This window comes from Geotrypetes seraphini, chromosome 9, assembly GCF_902459505.1.
Source record: "Geotrypetes seraphini chromosome 9, aGeoSer1.1, whole genome shotgun sequence".
Lineage (NCBI taxonomy): Eukaryota > Metazoa > Chordata > Amphibia > Gymnophiona > Dermophiidae > Geotrypetes > Geotrypetes seraphini.
The window spans coordinates 7,227,529-7,252,070 of NC_047092.1; the positions used below are offsets into that span (position 1 = coordinate 7,227,529).

The 24,542-nt window shown below is 44.0% G+C and overlaps 1 protein-coding gene across 2 annotated transcripts in view; it reads right to left on the reverse strand.

Annotated features, from left to right (window-relative positions):
• The window catches only part of CELF2 (CUGBP Elav-like family member 2), a 1,015,007-nt gene that overhangs the window by 709,206 nt on the left and 281,259 nt on the right, over positions 1-24,542 (reverse strand). The window lies entirely within an intron of this gene.

A 24,542-nucleotide genomic window follows, 5' to 3' on the forward strand; every position in this document is an offset into this window, starting at 1 on the left:
CTGAAACTAGAAATCATCCCCTTGGTGACAGAACAAACTGTGCTTTTTTTTTTTTTATTGCAAAGAATGAAAATAAATTCAAAGCCAGCACTTCCAGTGAACTGTGATCCCTCTCCCCTCCCCCGCTTGATCTAGTGTCCCCCCATTTATAAGAGCATCGACCTCATTGGGGCAATCTCCGGTACAAGGTTGGATGTGACCTACAGATCTTTCCACAGCTGCTGACCGGGACAAAGCAATAATTATAATTGAAATAGGGCCCACGCTTTTATAATTTATTCAGTATGCTGGTTTGTTTTTTTTTCCCCCTGCTACAGTTTGCTGAATCGTTCAGCTGTTCCCTTGCCTTCCATGAGAGCACGTTCCGTGCAGGCTAAGAGTGGGAAGCTCATGAATGCATTGCTAAGTGTTCCGATTTCATGAGCATCACCTTGTGTTATACAATACGTAATTGGCAGCCTACAGGGACAATTCATCAAAACTACCCCCTCCCTTTCGCCCACTAGCACTCTTTCGAAAATGTGCCTGTGCAACTGGAAAAGGGCCATGGACAGGCGGAGCCACTCTCGGAAACCCGCAGGGCTCTGCTTTATCGTTTTTTTTTATTTTGACAGACTCAAAAGTATGCACCTGCTCAAGTCCCGTTTAGTCACGGGGGACAGTTATTGTGTTGCTCGGACCGGGAGACAACCGATCTTGGACAAAAACGAAATGTGGGAATGGGTGGTGCAGTGGTTAGAGTACAGCCTCGGCACCCTGAGGTTGTGGGTTTGAATCCTTCACTGCTTCTTGTGACCCTGGGCAAGCCACTTAATCCCCAATGCCCCAGGTACATTAGATAGAGTGGGAGCCCACCGGGATAGTTAGGGAAAAAAAATGCTTGAGTACCTGAATAATTTTTAATCCGTATAGAATTATAGGATATGTGGAATATATGTGGATGGATGCAGAGTTATTTGGGGGTATTTCTCCACTGGTCCAAGCTGTTTCACCTACTTGTCAAAGAATTCTCAAAACAAAACCCAAACTGCAGTAGGATGTACAAGGTGCAGGAATTTAATAAAAAAAAAATCATAAAAACAAGTACAACATACATAAAATGAATATAATAAAAAATCCAAAAACTGGTCCTAGTATTCATGTGGATCGGACCCGACACGGTCCGTGTTTCGAAAAAACACTTCTTCCTCAGGGATCCCGGATGATGGTACATGGAATATCGGTTTGCATTTGGTTTTTCCATTCCATGTAGAGAATGACATGGCGGCAGTTACCCGTGGCTAGCTGCGGGTAATGTGCCAAAAATGGTGGGGGAGAGGGGAGGGGACGTGCTCACTGCGGGCACGGGGACAAGGCCATCCACCGCCCCATGGAGCGGTGAATGGCCTTGTCCCCGCAGTTAAGGGAGGGAAGGCGCGTGGTAACTGATCGTACACGGCCCCCTCCCTACCTCCGGCGAAATCTATCTCCCTCCCTCCCCCTTACCTTTGCGGCGCTGTAGAAAAGAAACTGAAGCCAGCGAAGCCTGCCAGTCGCGTGTGTGTGGGCGGAAGCTTTTCCTCTGACGCAACTTCTGGTTGCTTCAGAGAAAAAGCTTCCGCCCACACATACACGACTGAGGGCGGCATAGGCAGGCAACGTCGGCTTTAGTTTCTTTTCTAAAGCGCCGCGAAGGTAAGGGAGAGGGAGGTAGATTTGGCCGGAGGTAGGGAGGGAAGGGGCTGCGCGCACGATCAGTGACCGTGCACCTTACCTCCCTTAAGTTTCTTTACGCCGTGAAGGTAAAGGGGAGGGATGGAGATTCTCGGGCCGCTGAAGGGCGGTGGGAAGGGTGGATGCTGTGGGGACGGGGCGGTGAAGGGGATGGCAGGGGCAGGGGACGGTGGTCTGGTGACGGGGCAGTAACGGGGACAGATTTTTCCCCTGTGTCATTCTCTAATTCCACGTACCATCATCCAGGACCTCTGAGGAAGAAGTGTTTTTTCGAAACACAGCCAGTGTCAGATCCAGTCCACCTGAATACTAGGACCAGTTTTTTGATTTTTTTTAAATTATATTCATTTTATGTATGTTATACATGGTTTTATGATTTTTTATTAAATTCCTGCACATTCCTTCTTAACCTTTTATCTTCTTATTTGTGCTTTATTCCCTCCCTATTGTTGTAATCCTGAAATATAGAATTTGATACAGAATGTAACCCTTTAAATATAGTTTTCCTAGTGTTTCATGATTGTAAGTTTTTGTAATTATGTAATATTATTTGTCTATGTAATAATTACCCCAAGTTTTTATTTATTCATTATTGTTTGTATATCGCCTAGAATGTAGAATAGGCGATTAATCAAATTGCATAATAAACTTGACTTGATAAACTTGACCTTGTACATCCTACGGCTGTTCTGGTTTTGTTTTGTGCTTTGTATTTTATTTGCAGTTTTTTTTTAAGAACATAAGAATTGCCGCTGCTGGGTCAGACCAGTGGTCCATCGGGTCCAGCAGTCCACTCATGCGACGGCCCACTGGTCAAAGACCGGCGCCCTAACTTTTGGTTTCTTTTGTCTTGCCAAAGAATTCTGCCCTGTTGCGCTGCCTTTACTAATAAACCAATAAAAACGAAAGCTCGGGCTGAAATACGAGGGTCATTTCATAAATAATGCACACTATTTTTTGTAAATTTACATGTTTTATTTTATTTTTTTCCAAGTATTGCTTTACAATCCTTCAAAATAGTCTCCCTGCTTTGCAATGACCGGGTCCCAACGTCTGGGGAAGCTTCATAATTCCTTACAAGATACCGTTTTAATTCAGTTGCCGAATGGCTCGGGTACCGACGGATGAAAGCTCTTCCAGAGATGCAAAACGATATCCACGCATAGGTTGTTTCAAGAAAAAGGTCAAAGTCTGGAGGTCTCATGTTTGGACCGTAGGGAGCATGAGGTAACACCTCCCAACCGTATTCGTGTAGTTTTTCAATGACATTTCCTAGGTGCGGGCAAGCGTTGTCGTGAAGAATGAGTGGCTCAGCCAAGAGCAACTGAGGTTGAGTTTGTGCATTTTTCTTTGCATGTTTTGCAAAAAAAATCACAATAATACACTACTGTGACACTTCTTCCACATGGAACTTTGTCTGTGATGATTATGCCTTCATGATCATAAGCAAAAATCATCATTTGTTTGACTTTTGATTGAGCTTGTTGAAAATCTTTTGGTCATGGGGAAGATGGAGCTTTCCACTCGTCATTGAAAAACTACGCGAATACGACTGGGAGATGTTACCTCATGCTCCCTACAGTCCAGACATGAGACCACCAGACTTTGACCTTTTCCCAAAGTTGAAACAACCTATGCGTGGACATCATTTTGCATCTCTCGAAGAGCTTTTATTCTGCCGGTACCCGAGCCATTCGGCAACTGAACTAAAACGGTATCTTGGAAGGAATTATGAAGCTTCCCCAGATGTTGGGACTCGGTCATTGCAAAGCAGGGAGACTATATTGAAGGATTGTAAAGAAATACTCGGGGGAAAAAAAAAAACATGGAAATTAAAAAAAAAAAATAAAAAAAATAGTGTGCATTATTTATGAAATGACCCTCATACAATGAGCTCAGTAGCTTGGCATTGGGTGATACATTCAGCAATATACTTTGCAGGAGTGGCTGACCAGTCTATGAATCGGGTGATGCCCAAGGGCCTACAGCAATCGGGGGCCACTGTCCCCTAACTAATAACAACCAGTAGGATATGTCAGATGAGCGGTTCATATACCGCCTATCAAAATTCTAAGCGGTTTTACATAATAAAATCATTAAACAGGGTAACGAACATCAGACACATGGGACTTACTGGAATGATAGAGTTAGAGGTAGGAAATACGTTTCATAATAGCAAAGATAGCCATCTAGGGGAAATACAAAAAGGGGGGAATCTCATCTGAAAGCCAAAGCCAGAAGGACTTGTGACACTTGAGCGGAAAGGGTGTTACAGATTAAACGTGTCTTTGTAGAGGAATGTTTTTAGGGGTCTTTTTAACTAAGACGCGCTAACGGATGTAGCAGTTCTATGGAAACTCTGAACCATCAAGAAATATTTTGATGTAGCATCGTTCTGTTTGTTAGTCCAGTCTTCTATATTAAGTACCCTTGACTATTGTAACATAATTTATCTGGGTACCTATAAGAAAACTTTGAGAATAATAATAATAATTTTATTCTTATATACCGCCAAAGCCATAGTAGTTCGAGGCGGTTTACAATAATTCGAATCTAGAGTTCTTTTTAAATTCGCATGCTTCTGCTACAAATCGGTAAACGGTTCTTCACCAAGTTACATCAACACCCACTTTAACCTTTATTGCAACAAAAAGAAATCAAGTAGAATTCAGCTGTTCGCCTTCCCTTCACTAAAACACTGTCATCTCAAAAGATTCCTCGATAGAACTTTCGCCTTCCAAGCAGCCAAGCTGAACCCATGGCTAGCCCAAATGATCCTCGAGGCCCCCACTTACCTTGCCTTCAGAAAACTACTCAAAACTTACCTATTCGGCAAACACGACCCTTAATTATCCCCTCACCCCACATAACACCTCGCCCACCCCTGCTCCTCTCCTCCTTCACTAGACCTTCCCTTTTTTCCTACTCTCTACATCCTTTGCCTAGTTCGATCAAAGCTGCAATTTCTGATAAATTGTTGTAAATCTACCCTTCATTGCAGACTGTTGTAAATTGTTGTAAATCTGCTTGTCAATGCAGGTCATTTTCTAATTGATGTAAACCGCCTAGAACTCGCTGGGTATGGCGGTATATCATATAGTGCCTTTAGAAAAGAACTAAAAACCACCCTGTTTAAGAAATTCTTAACCTAACCAGACTCCCCTCTCATCCAAACAATCCCGTCCCCCCTCATCAGCCAAAACTCCATCTTTAACTTACCTACCAGCATGCTCATTGGTGACCGTCCTCCGCTAACGTACCAAGAAATTAAAATAGTTCCTCACCAACACTCTTAAGCCATCACTATCCTCTTTTAAGTCTTTCACCTTGCAACTCATTGACCGCGCAATCTACTTTCTCCTCTCCTACTTATGTTCTCAATTATTACTGATTGTACAAAGTTACTCATTATAAAACCATGTAATAAATTATTGCCGATTGTATAAAGTTACTCATTATAAAACCATGTAATATTCCGACCCTGAAATTTTCCTTGTATCATTATACGATGTTCATTTCAATACTTTGTAATTCGCTGTCTGTACAGTTTTTCTTCATTGTGAACCGCCTAGAAGTCGAAAGATTGTGGCGGTATATAAGAATAAAGTTATTATATATAAGAATAAAATTATTATTATTATTATTATTATAAGAAGATCTGGACAATCAGCAAAATAATTACAATGAAAGTCGTTGAATACATGTAGGTAGGTTAAAGAGGTAATCAGAGAAAAGGAGAAAGTCAGAGTAATAGTCACAATGTAGGGACATCGAGTACATGTAAGTAGAATACAGAGATAAGGCATTAAGAGTTCTTGGATACAAATCGGTTAAACAAGTTTGTTTTAACTAGTTTTCAAAAACTAAGATAGGATGAGGAGTGCGTAATGATGTTACCCAGCCAACTGTTCTGTTGACCTGCTTGGAAAGCAAGAGTTCTGTCCAGGTATCTTTTGTATCGGCAGGCTTTTATTGTTGGGTGGCTAAACATGTGTACTCTGCGTGTAGTCCTGATGGAACAGTCCAGGTTAAAATGGGAAACCAGGTATAAGGGGGCCAAACCTAGAATAGATTTGAAACAAAGACAAGCAAATTTGAACACTGTTGCTTCCAGGGGCAGCCAATGAAGTTTTTGATAGTAGGGGGGTTATATGTTCCCATTCTTTTATACCAAAAATCAGTTGAATTGCCAAATTTTGTATGATTTGGAGTCTTTGAATGGTTTTCTTGAAAGACCCTAGATAAATTACAATAGTCGAGCAGGCTTAAAATGGAAGATTGCACCAGTAAGCTGGATGATTACTGACATTTTCACATGTGACACGGACAAGAGGTCATGGCCTGAAACTGAGTGGCAGCAGGTTCAGGACAAATGTCAGGAAGTTTTCTTTCACACAGCGCGTGGTGGATGCTTGGAATGCACTCCCGGGGGAGGTTGTGGAGGAGACTACTGTACTGGGATTCAAGCGCAAGTTGGATGCATACCTTCTTGCATATCATATTGAGGGATACGGTAAATCCGGGTCTCCATAAAGGAGTACCTAAACGGGCCGCCGCATGTGCGGATCGCCGGACTAGATGGACCTCGGTCTGATCCGGTGAAGGCGTTTCTTATGTTCTTATGATGCTGCATCGAAGTACTTTCTGATGGTTCTTAGTGTCCATAATGTCGAGAAGCCTTTTCTAACCAGTAACTCTGTGTGAACATCTAGAGTGAGGTAACGGTCCACACGACAATAGGAAAGTTCTGACCATTCATAAAAATTGAAATATCTTTGATTTTGTCATTCAGACTCGCCAGAAAGAATTAGTTTTTTTCTGAATTGAGTTTCAGTTTGAATTCGGCCATCCATGATTCAATTTGCTTTAAAGTTGATGCCAGATGATTCTTCGTCTCAGGAGTCAGGCTTGTTAGGGTAAGAGCTATGGTGATGTCGTCGGCATAGATACAAAATTTGATTTTTAAAATTTGCAATAGATTCCCCAATGAGGTTAGGTAAATGTTAAACATTGTGGGAGATAGGGAGGAACCCTGCGGGACTCCGCATGGGTTTACCCAGCTGGAGGATTGTTTGTTATCACTAAAGACTCGGTACGATCGTTTAGTCAAGAAACCTTACGAGTGGTACAAAATTCAGCTGTACGGTTGATTTTCGGTTTGAAAAAATGGGAGCACATCAGTCATTATTACCAAAAATGACATTGGCTGCCAATGGAGGCAAGAGTCTTGTTCAAATTTGTCTGTATCTGTTTTAAATCAATCTTTGGTATGTCTCCAGTCTACCTTGTTTCCCATTTCTTCCTGGATCGTTCCAACAAGCCCACACGTAGAGTACGTCGTTTCAAGAGATTTCTTGATAGAACTCTTGCTTTTCAGGCAGCCAAAACGAACGACTGGCTTGCTAAAATTATTCCATGTGTTTCATCATACTACTCCTTTAGAAAATGACTAAAAACGCAATTATGTGATAGATTTGTAACCTACGTTTTTCACTGTTTTTCACCCTTTTACTAAGCTGTGGAAGCGTCTTTAGCGCACGTTAACCCCCACGCTACGCGGAAAAACTAACGCCAGCTCAATGGAGGCGTTAGCATCTAGCGCGTGTGGCATTGCAGCTGGCATTAGTTTTTCCGTGTAGCTGGGGGGTTAGCGTGCGCTAAAAACGCTACCACAGCTTAGTAAAAGGAGCCCTAAGTCTATATGCTCATTATGTATTTGTTTATGATCTGTATAAGTCGCTGACTGTTCAGTTACTCTTATTGTAAACTGCCTAGAACTGGCATTGGTCTGGCGGTATATAAGAATAAAGTTATCATTATTATTAACTGATGTAGCGCACTAACGATTAGCATGCACTAAATGCTAAGGCACCCATTATATTCTACGGCCTCTTAGCATTTAATGTGCGCTAATCATTAGTGCGCCGTAGGAAAAAAGACCCCTTCGTTTTCCTTTAAATTTTTCTAGAGAACTTATGTCACAAAGTTCAAGGGGGTCATAAATCACCGTCAGTCCACTTCTGATACTTTGCCATGGAAAATTCTGTTCTTCAGTATAAGAGAAGAGCGACTAAGATGGTTAAGGGGTTGGAGGAGCTGTCATACAGCGAAAGATTAGAGAAACTGGGCCTCTTCTCCCTCGAACAGAGGAGACTGAGAGGGGACATGATCGAAGCATTCAAGATAATGAAGGGAATAGACTTAGTAGATAAAGACAGGTTGTTCACCCTCTCCAAGGTAGAGAGAACGAGAGGGCACTCTCTGAAGTTAAAAGGGGATAGATTCCGTACAAATGTTCTTCTTCACCCAGAGAGTGGTGGAAAACTGGAACGCTCTTCTGGAGTCTGTCATAGGGGAAAATACCCTCTAGGGATTCAAAACTAGGCTAGACAAGTTTCTGCTGAACAGGAATGTATGCAGGTAGGACTAGTCTCAGTTAGGGCAATGGTCTTAGATTAGAGAAACTGGGCCTCTTCTCCCGCAAACAGAGGGGACATGATCGAAACATTCAAGGTACTGAAGGGGATAGACTTAGTAGATAAGGACAGGTTGTTCACCCTCTCCAAGGTAGGGAGAACGAGAGGGCATTCTCTAATATTGAAAGAGGATAGATTCCGTACGAACAGTAGGAAGTTCTTCTTCACCCAGAGATTGGTAGAAAACTGGAACGCTCTTCCGGAGTCTGTCGTAGGGGAAAACACCCTCCAGGGATTCAAGACAAAGTTAGCCAAGTTCCTGCTGGATCAGAACATACGCAGGTAGGGCTAGTCTCAGTTAGGCACTGGTCTTTGACCTGGGGGCCGCCGCATGAGCGGACTTCTGGGCACGATGGACCACTGGTCTGACCCAGCAGCGGCAATTCTTATGTTCTTATAACCAGGGTATATTAAATAGAAATATTCTTGAAACTAGCCTTCATTGATAACATCCCCCTTTAATTAAGGGGTGACGTTTTCAATGTGGGCTACTGTTAAGACGTGTTGTGTAGTTTACCACTTTCCCCTTCTTTTATAAAGGTACGCTATGCTTTTCAGCACATGCTAAATCCGCACTAAAACGCTTAGCGCTCCTTTAGGGCCTTTGTTACCATGGTCTATAAAGCCAAATAGGAAGGTGGTAGAAAAGGAGTGATTTGGGATTTTTTTTTTCCTCCATCGGTCGCTCTTTCGTTTAATTCTCAGCAACCTCTATATTCTAGGGCAGGGGTTGTCAATTCCGGTCCTCAAGAGCCGGAGCCAGGTCAGGTTTTCGGGACCTCCACCATGAATATGTACGGAATGGATTTGCATGCACTGCCTCCTGGAGATGCAAAACTATCTCATGCATATTGATTGTGGAGATCCTGAAAACCTGACCTGGCTCCGGCTCTCGAGGACCGGAATTACCTACAGGGGAATTCACAAATATAAACTTGCTTTCCTTTCTATTAAGGGAATTACAGTTTTTGCAAAAATTTGGAATAATCTTCCTGCTGAAGTTAAGCTTCTTCCTTCTTTACCAACTTTTCAGAAAACTTTAAAAACTCTTCTATTTCAGAAATTCTTAACAGACACTTCGATATAAATAAGGATAACAGATGACGATTCCTGTGCTTTAATATCTTGCTTTTCCTTGTCCTATATAATCTTTGGGAAACCGAATCGAGCCCCATTGTTGGGACGAAGCGGTATATAAGATCAAGGATTGGATTGGAATGCTTGTGTGCTCTGGGAAATGCTTTAAGCCAGGATAACGGAGGTGACAGGTGAATGAAAGGGATCCGTTGCATACGAGCTTATTCGTGCAATTGGAGGAAACAAATTTAGCTGAGTGCCAGTTGGAAAGACAGGCGACAGGAACTAGAAGAGATGGCCAATTCTTTTTTTGTGTGTGTCTGTGTGTGACTTTTATGGGGGTTGACTAGGGCGCAGCCAGCCTGGTTGGCAGAAGCAAAGAGTTCCTGGAGCAGATCCAGCCTACAAAAGCAAGACCTCCCAGAGGACTGTAGCCGCTTAATCACAGTTTGCGGCCCCAGCACCTGTTGTAAACCATCCGTCCACTGATCCAGGGAAACTAGTGGAATTTAAAGGGGAACGAGATGGACAGCTGCGTGTGATGCCGGCAGGAAGCTGGGAAGGGGGTTTAGAGCGCCATGGAAAGAGCAAAGACCACGGGCATGTATTGTCCTACAAATGCTTGAGTAATTAAGTTAAACATTAGGTACATTCACTATTCAAATTAAATATCATTGCTGTGAGTCAGCTGTCATTATTCCTTTTGTTTTTTGTTCTGGTGACTCACACTTTCAAAGTTCAGCCAGTCAGACAGAATATGCTGAAATCTGAAGAGCGCCAGTGTACGCTCTCTGTCGGGATTCTTTATGCTGGAAGTAAGTCAGAATTCTGCCTCCCTAAATAAAGGTCAGTGTCATAACATACAACTCACATCAAGACATTCAAACACACATACAGACACAAAACACACATCAACATAAACACATATACACACCAAACACAACACACATCAACATACATGCACAGACAAAACACACGCGCGCGCACGCACACACATAATAATAATAATTTTATTCTTCTATACCGCCATCCCGAAAAAGTTCTAGGCGGTTTACAACAAGGTGAGCTAATACATGGGATACAGATAAAATACAAAGTAGAATATTGGACTTAAAAACAGATAAAGACAGAAAGCATTTACAATATAATGCAGAAAATACCGGCCTGGCAGGGAAAGAAGTAACAGATCAAATACATCAAGTTGAATCTAAGGAACTTGATTGCAAAAAGGAAGCAGAATGCATTAAGATACCAAATTTTCTAAAATCAAGATAGGAAGAGACCTCGAACATCATTTTTCCAAGCCATACATTCAATTTAGTGGCTTGAAATGAGAGGGTTCTCTCAAGGAACTTCTTATAACGACCGGATTTTATGGAGGGATATGAAAACAAGTGCACTCTACGTGTGACTCAAAGTAAAATGAGACACAAGATAACCTAAAATCCTAAACTGATTTATAGCAAATACAAGAAAATTTGAACAGAATTCTCGACTCTATCGGCAACCAAAGGAGTTTCAAATACAAAGGAGTGATATGCTCCCATTTTTTTAAAGCCAAAAATGAGGCGAATGGCAGTTTTCTGAATCACTCTCAACTTTTTTGACAATTTTCTTGTAAGCACCTAGATATATAATGTTACAATCTAATATAATAAAATGCTAGGTCACGCATGCGCAGTTCCTAAGTGTGTGCCGCTTTTCCGTGAGCTGTAGCGACACATAGGAAGTGCGCATGCGCGGCTTCTGGTCCGTCCTGCTGCTGCGTGTTCGCGCATCACAAAAGCTTCCCTGCTCTCCACCTACCGGCCGAAGCGCAAGCGAGCTGCGGAAGTGGTGGTGCTGGCCGGCCTCAGGTATCAGTTTGACGTTAAGATGGTGGGGTGGGGAGGCCTGCGGAGCCCAGCAACTTTCCGCTGCCCGGGACCCGAGTCATTTGCTGCCGCCCCCCCCTTCCGTTCCCGCGGGCACGACTGGCGCACGACTGGCGATTTAAGCAGCGTATGCATCAGTCTTCACACGCTGCTTCGGGCCCTTCTACTGCCCTGATTTGCTCCAGACGTGCCTGAGTAAATCAGGGCAGTAGAAGGACCGAAGCAGCGTGTGAACACTGATGCACACGCTGCTTAAATCGTCAGTCGGGCCCGCAGGAACGGAAAGGGGGGGGGCCGCAAATGACTCGGACCCGCGTTTGTAGTCGCCACTGTGGGAAGGGAAAGAGGATAGAGGAAACGCTAATGCTGCTGTACAGGGAACTGGTGTGGGGGGGGAGGGAAATGGAAGGGGGAGGGAATGCTGCTTTGCACAGACAGAGGGAGGAAGGGAGACAGAAAGACAAGAAAGACACAGGGGCAGGTGCACAGGGAACTGGTGTGGGGGGAGGGAAATAGAGGGGGAGGGAATGCTGCTTTTGACAGACAGACAGAGGGAGGAAGGGAGACAGAAAGAAAAGAAGAAAGACACAGGGCCAGGGACATATACAGAACGACAAACAGACAAAGGGGGCCAGGGACAGAGACAGACAGAAAGAAAGACAGCGGGAGTCGCGTCAGGAGGGGTGCGGGATGGTAGTGGACAGCCAAGGAAAAAGAAAGACAGAAAGAAAGTCAGACAGACAGAAATACAGAAAGCGGCTAAGGAGAGAGAGAGAAAGAAATAAAGACAGACACACACACACATATATTCTAGCACCCGTTAATGTAACGGGCTATAAGACTAGTAATCAATAATACTTAAGATAGAAGACTGTACCAGTAACAGAGGAGTTACATGCCCCAAGCATGTAACTCCTCTGTTAATGTCCTACTAGCACTGTGAAAGCAAGGTTGATACAGGAAATTGACCCTATAATGTGTGACCCGAGAATACCCCCATGTTATTCCACTGTGGGCACTGGCATGCATTTGGCACAAGCACTGACTGCACAATAGTTTATGTTGGAGAGTTCGGAAAGTCCACTCAATATTCATTGCCTCTTCACTCTGTAGACGGAGCTGCCCGCATTCCCAGTGACTGCTAGAAATCGTTTTAGCCTGCATGCTAATTAAGCGCATTCCAGTCACCCTAAAGAGTATACTAGGAAGAAAAAGCATGTACCTGTGTACATCTTAATAAGATGTTATTCATATCACCAGTCCATAAATGTCCTCCTTTGTAGAAAATATAATGTAACATTTGTAAGGCCTGGAGCTTACGATTTCATTAGCACTTTGCTTTGTGAAGTGTTCTTTTTAACGTTAAGAATTCACAACTGGTTGGCGGATAGGAAACAGAGAGTGGGGGGTAAATAGCCAATACTCGGACTGGAAAAATGTCATGAGTGGAGTGCCGCAGGGATCGGTGTGCAGGCCCGTGCTCTTCAACATATTATAAACGATCTGGAAATTGGTACGACGAACAAGGTGATTATATTTACGGACAATACAAAGTTATTCAGAGTGGTGAGGACACAGGATTGCGAAGGCCTAAAACGAGACATATACACACTTGAAGAATGGACCGCAAAATGGATAAGTGCAAAGTGATGTATGTCGGTAACAAAAATCTTATACACGAATACAGGATGGCAGGTGCAGTACTTGGAGAGACCCCCCCCCCCAACCAGGAAAGAGACCTGGGAGTACTTGTAGAAAAGTCAAAGAAACCGTCTGTGCAATGCACGGCGGCGACGAAAAGGGCGAACAGAATGATAGGAATGATTAAGAAGGGGATCAGAAACAGATCGGAGAAGGTTATCATGCCGCTGTACTGGGCCATGGTGTGCCCCCCACCTAGAATACTGTGTCCAACATCGGTCGCCGTACATGAAAAAGGACATCTTACTGCTCGAAAGGGTCCAGAGAAGAGTGACAAAAGTGGTCAAGGGACTGGAGGAGTTGCTGTACAGTGAGAGGCTAGAGAAACTGGGCCTCTTCTCCCTTGAAAAGAGGAGATTGAGAGGGGACATGATCGAAACATTCAAGATACTGAAGGGACTAGACTTAGTAGATAAAGACAGGTTGTTCACCCTCTCCAAGGTAGAGAGAACGAGAGGGCACTCTCTAAAGTTAAAAGAGGATAGATTCCGTACAAATGTAAGGAAGTTCTTCTTCACCCAGAGAGTAGTAGAAAACTGGAACACTCTTCTGGAGTCTGTCATAGGGGAAAACACAAAGTTCAAGACAAAGTTGGACAAGTTCCTGCTAAACTGGAACGTACGCAGGTGAGGCTGGACTCATTTAGAGCACTGGTCTTTGACCTAAGGGCCGCCGCGTGAGCGGATTGCTGGGCACGATGGACCACTGGTCTGACCCAGTAGCGGCAATTCTTATGCTCTTATGTACAATTGCCAAACCCCAGCCCTGGCTAAACTGTAAAATTCCCTAGCTACGCTCCCGTACGAGGTCTGCTGAACGTCTGTAGCTTAAATAATGCACTCACTTCAAATTCCTCCTGACCTCCTTCCAGTCTGCTCTCACTTGCCAAACTTGACTGACTCTCTCGGCACCAACCCTTTGCTACGCTGATCTCTTTGCTCAAGGTCCCCCCACCTCCAACCCCTCTGTCACTCTCCCCCAGACTATGGCGGAGTGCTTCTTTGACAAGGCTCACAAAATTAACCTTAAGTTCTCAACTGAGCCCCTCCCCCAGCCTGCTGCATCAACCCCCCTCAGGCATTGCCGCCTTCTCTTCCTTTCCTGAAATCACCGAAGAGGAAACTGCTCATTTTCTTTCCACCTCCAAACTTACCACTTGTACCTCTGATCCCACACCCACGCATGTACTTATCACGATCACTTCTACTGTCATCCCCTGTATCGGCCATATCCCCCACCTATCACTCTCTTCAACTGTGCCCAATGCCTTCAAACAGGCCGTCATTACGCTGCTCCTCAATAAAACCCTTTCTGGACCCTACCTGCTCCTCAACTATCACCCCATCTCTCATCTCCCCCTTCTTATCCAAGCTACTTGAACATGCTATTCATCACCGTTGACTTGACTTCTCTCATCTCGAGCTATCCTTGACCTGCTTCAATTGGGCTTTTGCCCTCTGCCATTCTACAGAAACTGCCCTTACTTAAGTCTCCAATTATCTGCTCCTGGCGAAATCCAAAGGCCTCTACTGCATCCTCATCCTCGTTGATCTATCTGCGGCTTTTGACATGATATATCATCCCTTTTCTCATCGACACCCTGTCTTTGTTTTGGTTTCAAGGCTCCGTTATCTCATGGTTTTCTCTCTATCTCTCCCTTCTCACTTTTAGGGTTCCTTTTACTAAGCTGCGATATTAATCGGTGGTATCGATTCAACAGGCATTTAAAAAATCTCCGTTAAGTATCTTTTAAAGACATCAATTGGTGTAGCCAAACTTAATTTGGGAAAATTCAATACATGTAAATTCAGTCTTCTATTGACGTTTTCTAATTGTTCAATTTTACGTTGAAGAAACATTCTATTCTTGACCATAGTGGCAGAAGTTGCCTGCAACGATGAAATGTCTTTATCTACTTTTTCAAATTTTTTGGTTGTATCAGTTTGAAGATTTTGAACAGAAGTAGATAACTCACTACTTTTGAAATATCTTCTGCTGATTTCGAGGTGGCTGCTTCGAGTCTCTGTAGAGTCTTCAGTATGTTCTCTAAAACCGCCGCTGAGGAATCGATTTGCACGATTCTTGCTGGAAATATCGACTCAGCGACTGGGGCAGTGTCTTGCCCCCCTCCATCTGGGGACGCCGCGCTGATCAAGCTCTCGGTGCTCCCACGTTGTACACTATCCTGCGCTGGATTCAGCAGTAATCGAGCTGTGGGGGGGGGGGGGGATAGCGAGGTTTCAAGGCCCAAGGCGCTGGTGGCTCCTTCCAACAGTGCAACAGCGGGCGAGACTCCCCCTTCTTCAATGACCAGCGAGCTTGTTAGAAACAGGTCCATCAGTGCTTGTCTGGGTGTGGAGAGGTCCCCCCCGAATAACACCTTTGCATTTGGTGTGAGGCATGGTCAAAATCACGCCAGGAAAAGCTTCAAAGCCTAAGGTAAGACAGACTCCTGCTCTAACAGCTCTCACACCGCCGCCATCTTGTCCCCCTAATTAACACATTTCATTTGTCCATATGGCCAATTTTATTCCTTTTACATAAGGCAATGAACCTTAATTAACGAAAATGACATGGGGACAAATTTGTCCCTGTCCCCGCAGGATCTCAATATCCCTGTCTTGTCCCCACCTCCGTTCCAGTCCTACAAGCTCTGCCTTAACCACACTTATGATTCTAAAGGACAGTGCTTGCAGGAATGGGGCAGGGACAGGAAAAGAACTTGCAGGGACAGGACAGGAAAATGAGTTCCCGAGGGAACGGGGAAAAATTTGTCCCCATGTCATTCTCTACTTGGGAGAACAGTATAGAAAATTGAATAAATGAATAGTGTGAAAAGTTTCAGCCTCTGATAACCAGAGCTGGTATTGTGACATCATAATGCCTCATTCCACCAATAAGAGTCAACCTCATCAGTGATGTCACAATGGCTGGATTGTCCTATACTCGGCTCACTTTTACTACACTTTGATTTCTAGAGTGGTTAAAGCTACAGCCTCAGCACCCTGAGATTGTGGGTTCAAACTAGAGAATGACACAGGAACTCAATTTCCCCCATCCCGACCCCACAAGTTTTGTCCCTGTTCCTGCCCCATTCTTGTAAGCTCTGCCTTAATCGCACAAGCCTCGAACACATGATTTTCAAGTGTCTGAGGCTTGTGCAGATGATGGGGCAGGGACAGGGATGGAGCTCGCAGGGATGGGATGGAGAAAAATTGTCTCCGTGTCATTCTCTAGCGCTATAATGGTGACCCCTGCTAAGAACCTGAATTTCCCTCTGAGCCTTGGGGGGGGGGGGACAGTGTGAGCGTTACCTGAAACAGGAACAAGCACAACCTAGAAGCAGATCGATTCAGACAATCAATAACGCAGGAAACTAGGGCAAACGTCAGGAAGAAAAAGGGTTCGTTTCCTTTGCCGCTTGGCGCTGGCAACTCGGAGACCTGAGCTCCGGTCCTGCTTCCACCACTGTCGCGTCGTCTTTTTCCAGCTCTGCCTCTATTTTGGTTTTGCATATGAAAAACCTTCTGCAAACTCATCCGCACAGTCTTCAAGTGAGACCACTCCTCGCCCTGAGCGTCAGGGTCTTTTCATCTCTCTAAAGATTATCAGCATATCTTTCAACATTTAATCCAATCTATTTGCCAGACATTCATTACTAGACGCCTTTTTAAAAAAAATTTATAACATTTTATTGAAGGAAATAAGTTAATATAATGCAAATAGATTTTCATTTCAAATAGAATCACAATTATGAAATTTTCATACATATTACTATCATTCCTCCAAAATAAATTTCCAAATGACCCATATCAACCCACTTACTCCCCCACCTCCCTTCCCCCCTCTCCTTCCCCCCATTCACATTGTATTGAAGTAATTAATCAAATTATAATAAATTATGAAATTTACATACATATTCCTATCATTCCTTCAATATACATTTCTATATAACCTACCCCATCCTACCCCAGCACCCCCCAATTCCCCCCCCCTGAATGGAAGATGACACATATTACCAGGTATTGAAATGCTATAAATGTTTCCAAAGCTTCAATGTAAAATATTAATAATCATATTTCATGCTCTCCCGGAGTCTGTCATAGGGGAAAACACCCTCCAGGGATTCAAGACAAAGTTAGACAAGTTCCTACTGAACAAGGACGTACGCTGGTCGGGCTAGTCTCAGTTAGGGCGCTGGTCTTTGACCAAAATGGCCGCCGCGTGAGCGGACTGCTGGACACGATGGACCACTGGTCTGTCCCAGCAGCGGCACTTCTTATGTTCTCTAGAGCAGTGGTTCCCAACCCTGTCCTAGAGGAACACCAGGTCAATTGGGTTTTCAGGCTAGCCCTAATGAATATGCATGAAGCAAATTTGCATGCCTATCACTTCCATCATATGCAAATCTCTCTCATGCATATTCATTAGGGCTAGCCTGAAAACCCGATTGGCCTAGTGTTCCTCCAGGACAGGGTTGGGAATCACTGAGATAGAGGAAAGATTTTGAACATATGGGTCCCAAATTTTTAAAAAGAAACGTGTACGTCTTGGAAACTTACAAACATCCCTAACTTCAAATAAAATTAAATGATGGAGTTTGTGACCAATCATGCATGCCTTTCGAAATAAAATGCACCTACCTTTTCCAAATACCCCACAAGCATCAGCTTTACCAAATCATTGATCTTTTTTTTCATGTATTTTTAAAATGGATTTGATAAAATCGCATTAACCCAACACTTCCAAATGATAAACAGCCAGACCAACACAACATGGAACGAGATGGTACAAAGTGGGAACAATAGGAAGCGATGAATAAGAAAATAACAAATTCCTGTAGACGCTATTAGGTAATTTCTACTATGACTCCAGAAAAAAAAGAGGACGGATTGAGTCATCCGGGTTTTACTTCCATTGAAAGCAATGGAAGTAAAACCCGGATGTCTTAATCCATCCTCCTTTTTCTGGAGCCATATGGTAACCCTAGAAAACTTCATGTTTTCAAAATTGTATCCTAAGAGCATAAGAAAATATGCATCTGATGCTAATGTGAGTTATCTGTGCATTCATATGATTTTGCAGATTGTACCACTGTTAAGTTTAAAATTAAAAATTTAATTTGTATTAAATGTAATAAAGATCCTGGCACATTATCTCAATTACATCGCTTATTTTTATTTGAGAGTTGGGAGGTTCGAGGTTTGCCTAAAAAAACTCGTCTTTTTATGGACGTTTGGGATCCTTATATTCAGAATCTTTCACCAAAAATACGAAGTTTGGTTATCAATGATTTATTATGAAAATTAGGTTTAATAATTACATTCCAGTTATTTATTTTAATTCTTTATTTTTGTCAACTTTCATCCAGGGTGAGGGATTTCATTTAGGGGAAGATGGTGGGTAGTGGATGGAATTAAGGGGGGTGTAGATAAGATTGAATTAATTCATATGGAAATTAAATTTGAAAGAATGATTTAAATTTGTATGAAATATTATTGTAATTCTTATTGTATTGAATGTATTTTTGCATTATCCTATTGTACTGATTATTGGATTCTTTCAATAAAAATTATTATACATAAAAGGGTGGTGGTGGGGGGGGGGGGATTTATCAAGATGCAATAGAGCAGGGGTAGGGAACTCCAGTCCTCGAGAGCCGTATTCCAGTTGGGTTTTCAGGATTTCCCCAATGATATGCATGAGATCTATTTGCTTTCAATGCATATTCATTGGGGAAATCCTGAAAACCCGACTGGAATACGGCTCTCGAGGACCGGAGTTCCCTACCCCTGCAATAGTTTTACCACAGGAGTCACCAACCTGCATTATTGCACCGGCTGGGCTGGACTGCCAAGCAGTGCTCTGATGTTCCCAGGCCATCTGTTAAAGGGACCAGCACATGAAATTAAAAATGGTGGCCAGAGCGCCGCCCTCCTATGAGGCAGACAGGCCCTTTTGAACTCTTCCCCAATCAAATACCCCCCTTGTGCCTTCCCAAACCAGACCTCCTCAACCTTTAAGCCCCTCCCCCCCCGTATAGCCCCTTCCCCAACCAATCCTTCAGACACTAACCCCTCCCCGAGGCCCTTCCCACCATCCCAAAGACCCCCAGGCTTACCTGCTTAAATCAAGTGATGTCGAAAGGAGCGATTCCCGGTTCCTGCTGCCCTCACTAGCACCTTCTTCCAAAACAGAACAGGTGACCTAATGGGAGTCTTGAGATATTAATGGTAGGGGTCATTCTTTATGATGAAAACCGCTGGCCATTTGAGTAGCCACCCTCTAAACTGACTCACTCCATCCTGTTTATTTCTTTCTTAAGGTGTGGTCTCCAGAGACTTATAGAGAAGCACTATCTCCTCCTTTTCCCTGCTGGCCATCCCTCTCTCTATGCACCCGAGCATCCTTCTCGCTCTTTGTCATCACCTTTTCTACATGCTAAGCCACATTAAAGTCATCAGATGTGATCACCCCCAGGTCCCATCTCTTATTTCATACACATATGGGAGGGGCATGGTCATGCCCCTTAACTGTATCCATGACATCCTGTTTGTCTGGTCTGTTTAGATTGTAAGCTCTTTGGAGCAGGGACTGTCTTCTTTGTGACTCTGTACAGCGCTGCGTACGTCTGGTTGCGCTATAGAAATAATTCATAGTAGTAGTGTGTAGAGTTTCAGTCTTTGGGAAACAGAGCTGAGATTGTGATGTCATAATGCCTCATTCCACCAATAAGAGCCAACCTCATCAGTGATGTCACAATGGCTGGATTGTCCTGTTCTCCCCTCTACCTTCCAACCCAGCCAGCAGATTAACCCTTCCCCTTAAATGTATCCATGACATCCTGTTTGTCTGTCTTGGCTGTTTAGATTGTAAGCTCTTTGGAGCAGGGACTGTCTTCTTTGTGACTCTTTACAGCGCTGCCTACATCTTGTAGCGCTATAGAAATAATTCATAGTAGTAGTAGTGTGAAGAGTTTCAGTCTTTGGGAAACAGAGCTGAGACTGTGATGTCATAATGCCTCATTCCACCAATAAGAGCCAACCTTGGATTGTCCTGTTCTCCCCTCTGCCCTCCAATCCAGCCAGCAGATTAACCCTTCCCCTTAAATATATCCATGAAATCCTGTTTGTCTGTCTTGCCTGTTTAGATTGTAAGCTCTTTGGAGCAGGGACTGTCTCCTTTGTGACTCTGTACAGCGCTGTGTACATCTGAAATAATTAATAGTCGTAATAGTAGTTAGGGCTATTTCAGTCAGTAGCGTAGCTAGGGAGGTTGGCGACCAGGGCTGTTGCACCTGGCATCGGCGTGCCATGCACCCCCTGCTCTTTCCCGCCCCTTGAGTGCCTGATCCCGCCCCCCCCTCCCCCTACACAGTGAAGTGCAAGAATAGTGTGGACATGGGAGGGGAGGGATGCGAGTTGGGCAGGGGCCAAGCCGTACACTGAGGTTTTAGAATATTGTCCGTTACGTGCATGACTGCGCTGTGAACGAGTGGGCACGTACGCCTGCCAGAGATCTAGAGCAAGGCTGGCGCCTAATGTTCCATGCGTAAGATGCACATAATTACCGTTCTAGAATTCGTGTTTGGCACCCACACTGCAGAGTGCTTAGTAGGTGCGTACGGGGAAGACTGGATGGGCTGCGTCGTCTTTATCCGCCATCAGTGTCTCTGTTTCTCTGAGGATACGAATGTGGAACCCAGCGCGTGTGATGGGCCGAGAGAACGAGGTGTTTGTTTCTATGTAGACCTAAGGCCCTTCCCCAAATGTGCAAAAAAAGAGTGAGGGTACTTTGTGCTTCAGGGCTTAAACTGAAAGCTTTGTTTTTGCAAAGACTATTTCTCGGTATAGATTTATGAGTTTGGGGTGGGCCAGGTCAAATGAACCAAAGCAATTAAAGAGCTGCTTTTTGAGTCATGTATTTAAAAGCAAATGCTCTCATTTAGAGGCTTTCATATCCAAAATGGTTACCGATAATAGACTGAGACGTTATAGCAAATCAAATTTGTTCAACTAGCAGACATAAGCCTGTATATTAAAGCAATATTTCAAACAGAGCTACTGAGATCTTCCAGGGAGCCACGTCCTCACCAGCCACCATTACTGCCTGCCCAACAGAGATCTCATTAGAAATCGCAGAGACAAAGTCGTGAAAGGGCCACAGTCTGTCACTGACCCTGTACATATAAGCGGCCTGGGACCCCTGAGTGGAAAACTTCCAGAGGGATAAACAAAGAAAAGTCCAACAGGTCTGCAGTGAAGATGAGGTTTCAAAACCAAAACCCCAAAAAGAAAACTGCGGAGTCGATGTACAGGATGCATAGTAACATAACATAACATAGTAGATGACGGCAGATAGACCCGAATGGTCCATCCAGTCTGCCCAACTTGATTCAATTTTAATTTTTTCTTCTTAGCTATTTCTGGGCAAGAATTCAAAGCTTTACTCTGTACTGTGCTTGGGTTCCTACTGCCAAAATCTCCGTTAAAACCTACTCCAGCCCATCTACACCCTCCAAGCTTTCATTGTAGTGGTCAATTCTGATATTCTGCGGTACTAATGGTTAAGTGCCACTGGATATCAGTGGATAGCCCCAGACACAATGGTGTAGTGAAGCGGGGGGGGGGGGCGTCAGATTGACCTGAGCGCCGTCTTGGTGGGGGTATCAACACCTCTCCTCATCTCTGCCCCTGCGCCTTCCAACCCCTCCCCCTTCGCATGCACACCTTCACTCCAACATGCAGCTCACACTGGCTTTGGCTCTCCCTCTGATGTCACTTCCTGGTCGCAGGACCAGGAAGTGACATCAGAAAGCTTTGGTTGGTGGGGCAGCAAATTGGAGACACTGTTCGCGCCAGGGAAGTTAAAAAGGGAAGGGGTGGACGTGTGCGGCAGCGGGGGGTGGTGGGGGGGGGGTGGAGAAAAGGCGGAGGGTGCCACCACCCTGGTACCTCCCACCTTTGCTACACCAGTGCCCAGATGAGTGAAATAAGCAGCCAGGAACTCCTTCTGGCCATTTCAATCATTTTTAATATCGACCCTATGATTTGCAATTTGCCTCGAACCCTCAGCTGGCTAAGTAGGCAATAGCCACATCGCTTAAATTAAACCGCTGTTCTGTTTGGGAAATAAATACGGAACGATTCACATGCTCTCCATTTGAATCCTAGGAGGAAGAAAAAAAAAAGTTGTTTTATGATTTTTATTTTAACAAGAACAAGCGATGGCTTTAATACTGCAGAATTATGCCATAAACCTTCATTTAAGGGCATATCACAAGCTATCAAGTGTGGAAAACAGCTGCCCTTTTCATAAGGAGGAAAAAGAGATCTCCATAAATGCAATATCTTACACATCTATATCGAAAAGTGGCTTTGCTATCAACAAACGTGAAGATTTTCATTTCAGGCTGGGGGAGATTGAAACGAAACAGACTCGTACGCTACAATCCAAAGAGGATTCAAGTGGTTATTGACATGCAGGATGTCGTGGTGCAAGTTTAGGTCTTTGTGGGGCTTTTGGTTATTTTTTTTGTTGTTGTTGCATATAAAAATGATGGTTAACCCTTTCAGGACCATAAGGATCGTAGGCCAATTTTTGTGGTTTTGACGACATTTTTATGGTAAAAAGGGCTTGCAGATGCCAAAAAATTGATTTTTTTTGTGAAATATCATTATTTATTTATTTTTTTTAAATCACGCTTCTGGCTTATGGACAGTGTGGCAAGTGAATCTTCTCGTCAATCTGGCAACGACGCTAATGAATGAATGTCGGAACCAGTTTGTTTACATAAAGGCAGTATCATATGGAATCCGTACATATCAAATTTAGAACTGTAGACTATCCCAATCAAAATTTATAGGATTTTAAAGTTATGGGACAAATATGTCCCTTGGTCCTGAAAGGGTTAATCGCTCTAAAAAGGAAGAAGGCAGGGAAAAAAAACTCTCCGCTGCCCTTCTGAGCGTCCAAATTTGCATGTGCAGTATATAGAATCCAATATGTAGAAATATTTAGTGCATTATATAGTCTAAAGGCTCCCTTGCCACCGATTCCCTGTGTGACCCTGGCTAGGTCCCCTTTATCTCCCTGTACCTCTGGAACTCAGCTGAAGACCTGACATTATTGCCTCACCTGTTTAGCAAATCATTGCTATCATCATTCATTCTCAGATGTTATTTCATACAAGTATACAGGGCAGGATTAACCAATAGGCCCGGTAGGCACGTGCCTAGGGCCCGAAATGGTCAGAGAGCGATTGGCCCCTCCAGTATCGATCAGCAATGCAGACTCCCCCCCCCCCCCCCGATCAGCAACTCGGGCTCCTCCGATCAGCAACACGCCCCCCCCACCATTGACGGAAAGTAAGACAAGCAAGCAACGCGGGTAAGAAAGGCAACGGGAACTGTAATTTTGCAAGCGGTGCTGCTTGCCCAAAGCTTCCCTCTGATGCAGCTTCCTGTTTCCGCCTGGGAGCATGGTGGGGTGGGGCGGTGTTGAGGGCCCAGTGTACTTGTGAGCCTAGGGGCCCTCAACAAATTAATCCTGCCCTGCATGTATATGTATACTTATGAACTTAATTAGTGGAACAATGACTTTTTGATCCACCTGTGGCTCTCATGCAAACCTTTTCATATAGTAGTTTAGATCAGTGGTTCCCAACCCTGTCCTGGAGGACCACCAGACCAGTCGGGTTTTTGGGATAGCCCTAATGAATATGCATGAGAGAGATTTGCATATAAATGAGGTGACAGGTATGCAAATCTGCCCCATGCATATTCATTATGGCTATCCCAAAAACCCAACTGGCCTGGTGGTCCTCCAGGACAGGGTTGGGGACCACTGGTTTAGATGATCCTCAGAAACACCACCTAGGGACTCCTATAATTCATAGTCCAAGGCTTACTTGGTTGTGAAACATGTTGGCTAAGTTATCCCATTAAGGAAGACCACATTTGAGATAAGTTTATTGTAGTAACCAATGCTAAACTATTTATATAAGAACATAAGCAGTGCCTCTGCTGGGTCAGACCAGGGGTCCATCCTGCCCAGCAGTCCGCTCACGCGGTGGCCCATCAGGTCCAGGACCTATATAGTGATCTCTATCTATACTCTTCTATCCCTATTTTCTTCAGGAATTCATCCAATCTCTTCTTGAACCCTGATACCGTACCCTGTCCTTTCACACCCTCTGGAAGTGCATTCCAGGCATCCACCACCCTTTGGGTGAAGAAGAACTTCTTAGCATTGGTTCTGAATCTGTCCCCTCTTAATTTTTCCGTATGCCCTCTCGTTCTTGTAGTTTATGAAAGTTTGAAGAATCTGTCCCTCTCCACTTTCTCTATGCCCTTCATGATCTTGTAAGTCTCTATCATGTCCCCTCTTAGTCTCCACTTTTCCAGGGAAAAGAGCCCCAGTTTCTCTAATCTCTCAGCATATGAAAGGTTTTCCAAACCTCTTATCAATCGCGTTGCTCTTTTCTGAACCCTCTCAAGTATCGCCATATCCTTCTTAAGGTACGGTGACCAATATTGGACACAGTACTCCCAGATGCAGGTGCACCATTGTCCGATACAATGGCAGGATAAATTGGAGTATTATGAAATTAATGTGATCCATTGAGGAATTAACACTTAAAGCCTTGGACTATGAATTATAGGAGTCCCAAGGTGGTGTTTCTGAGGATCATCTAAACTAC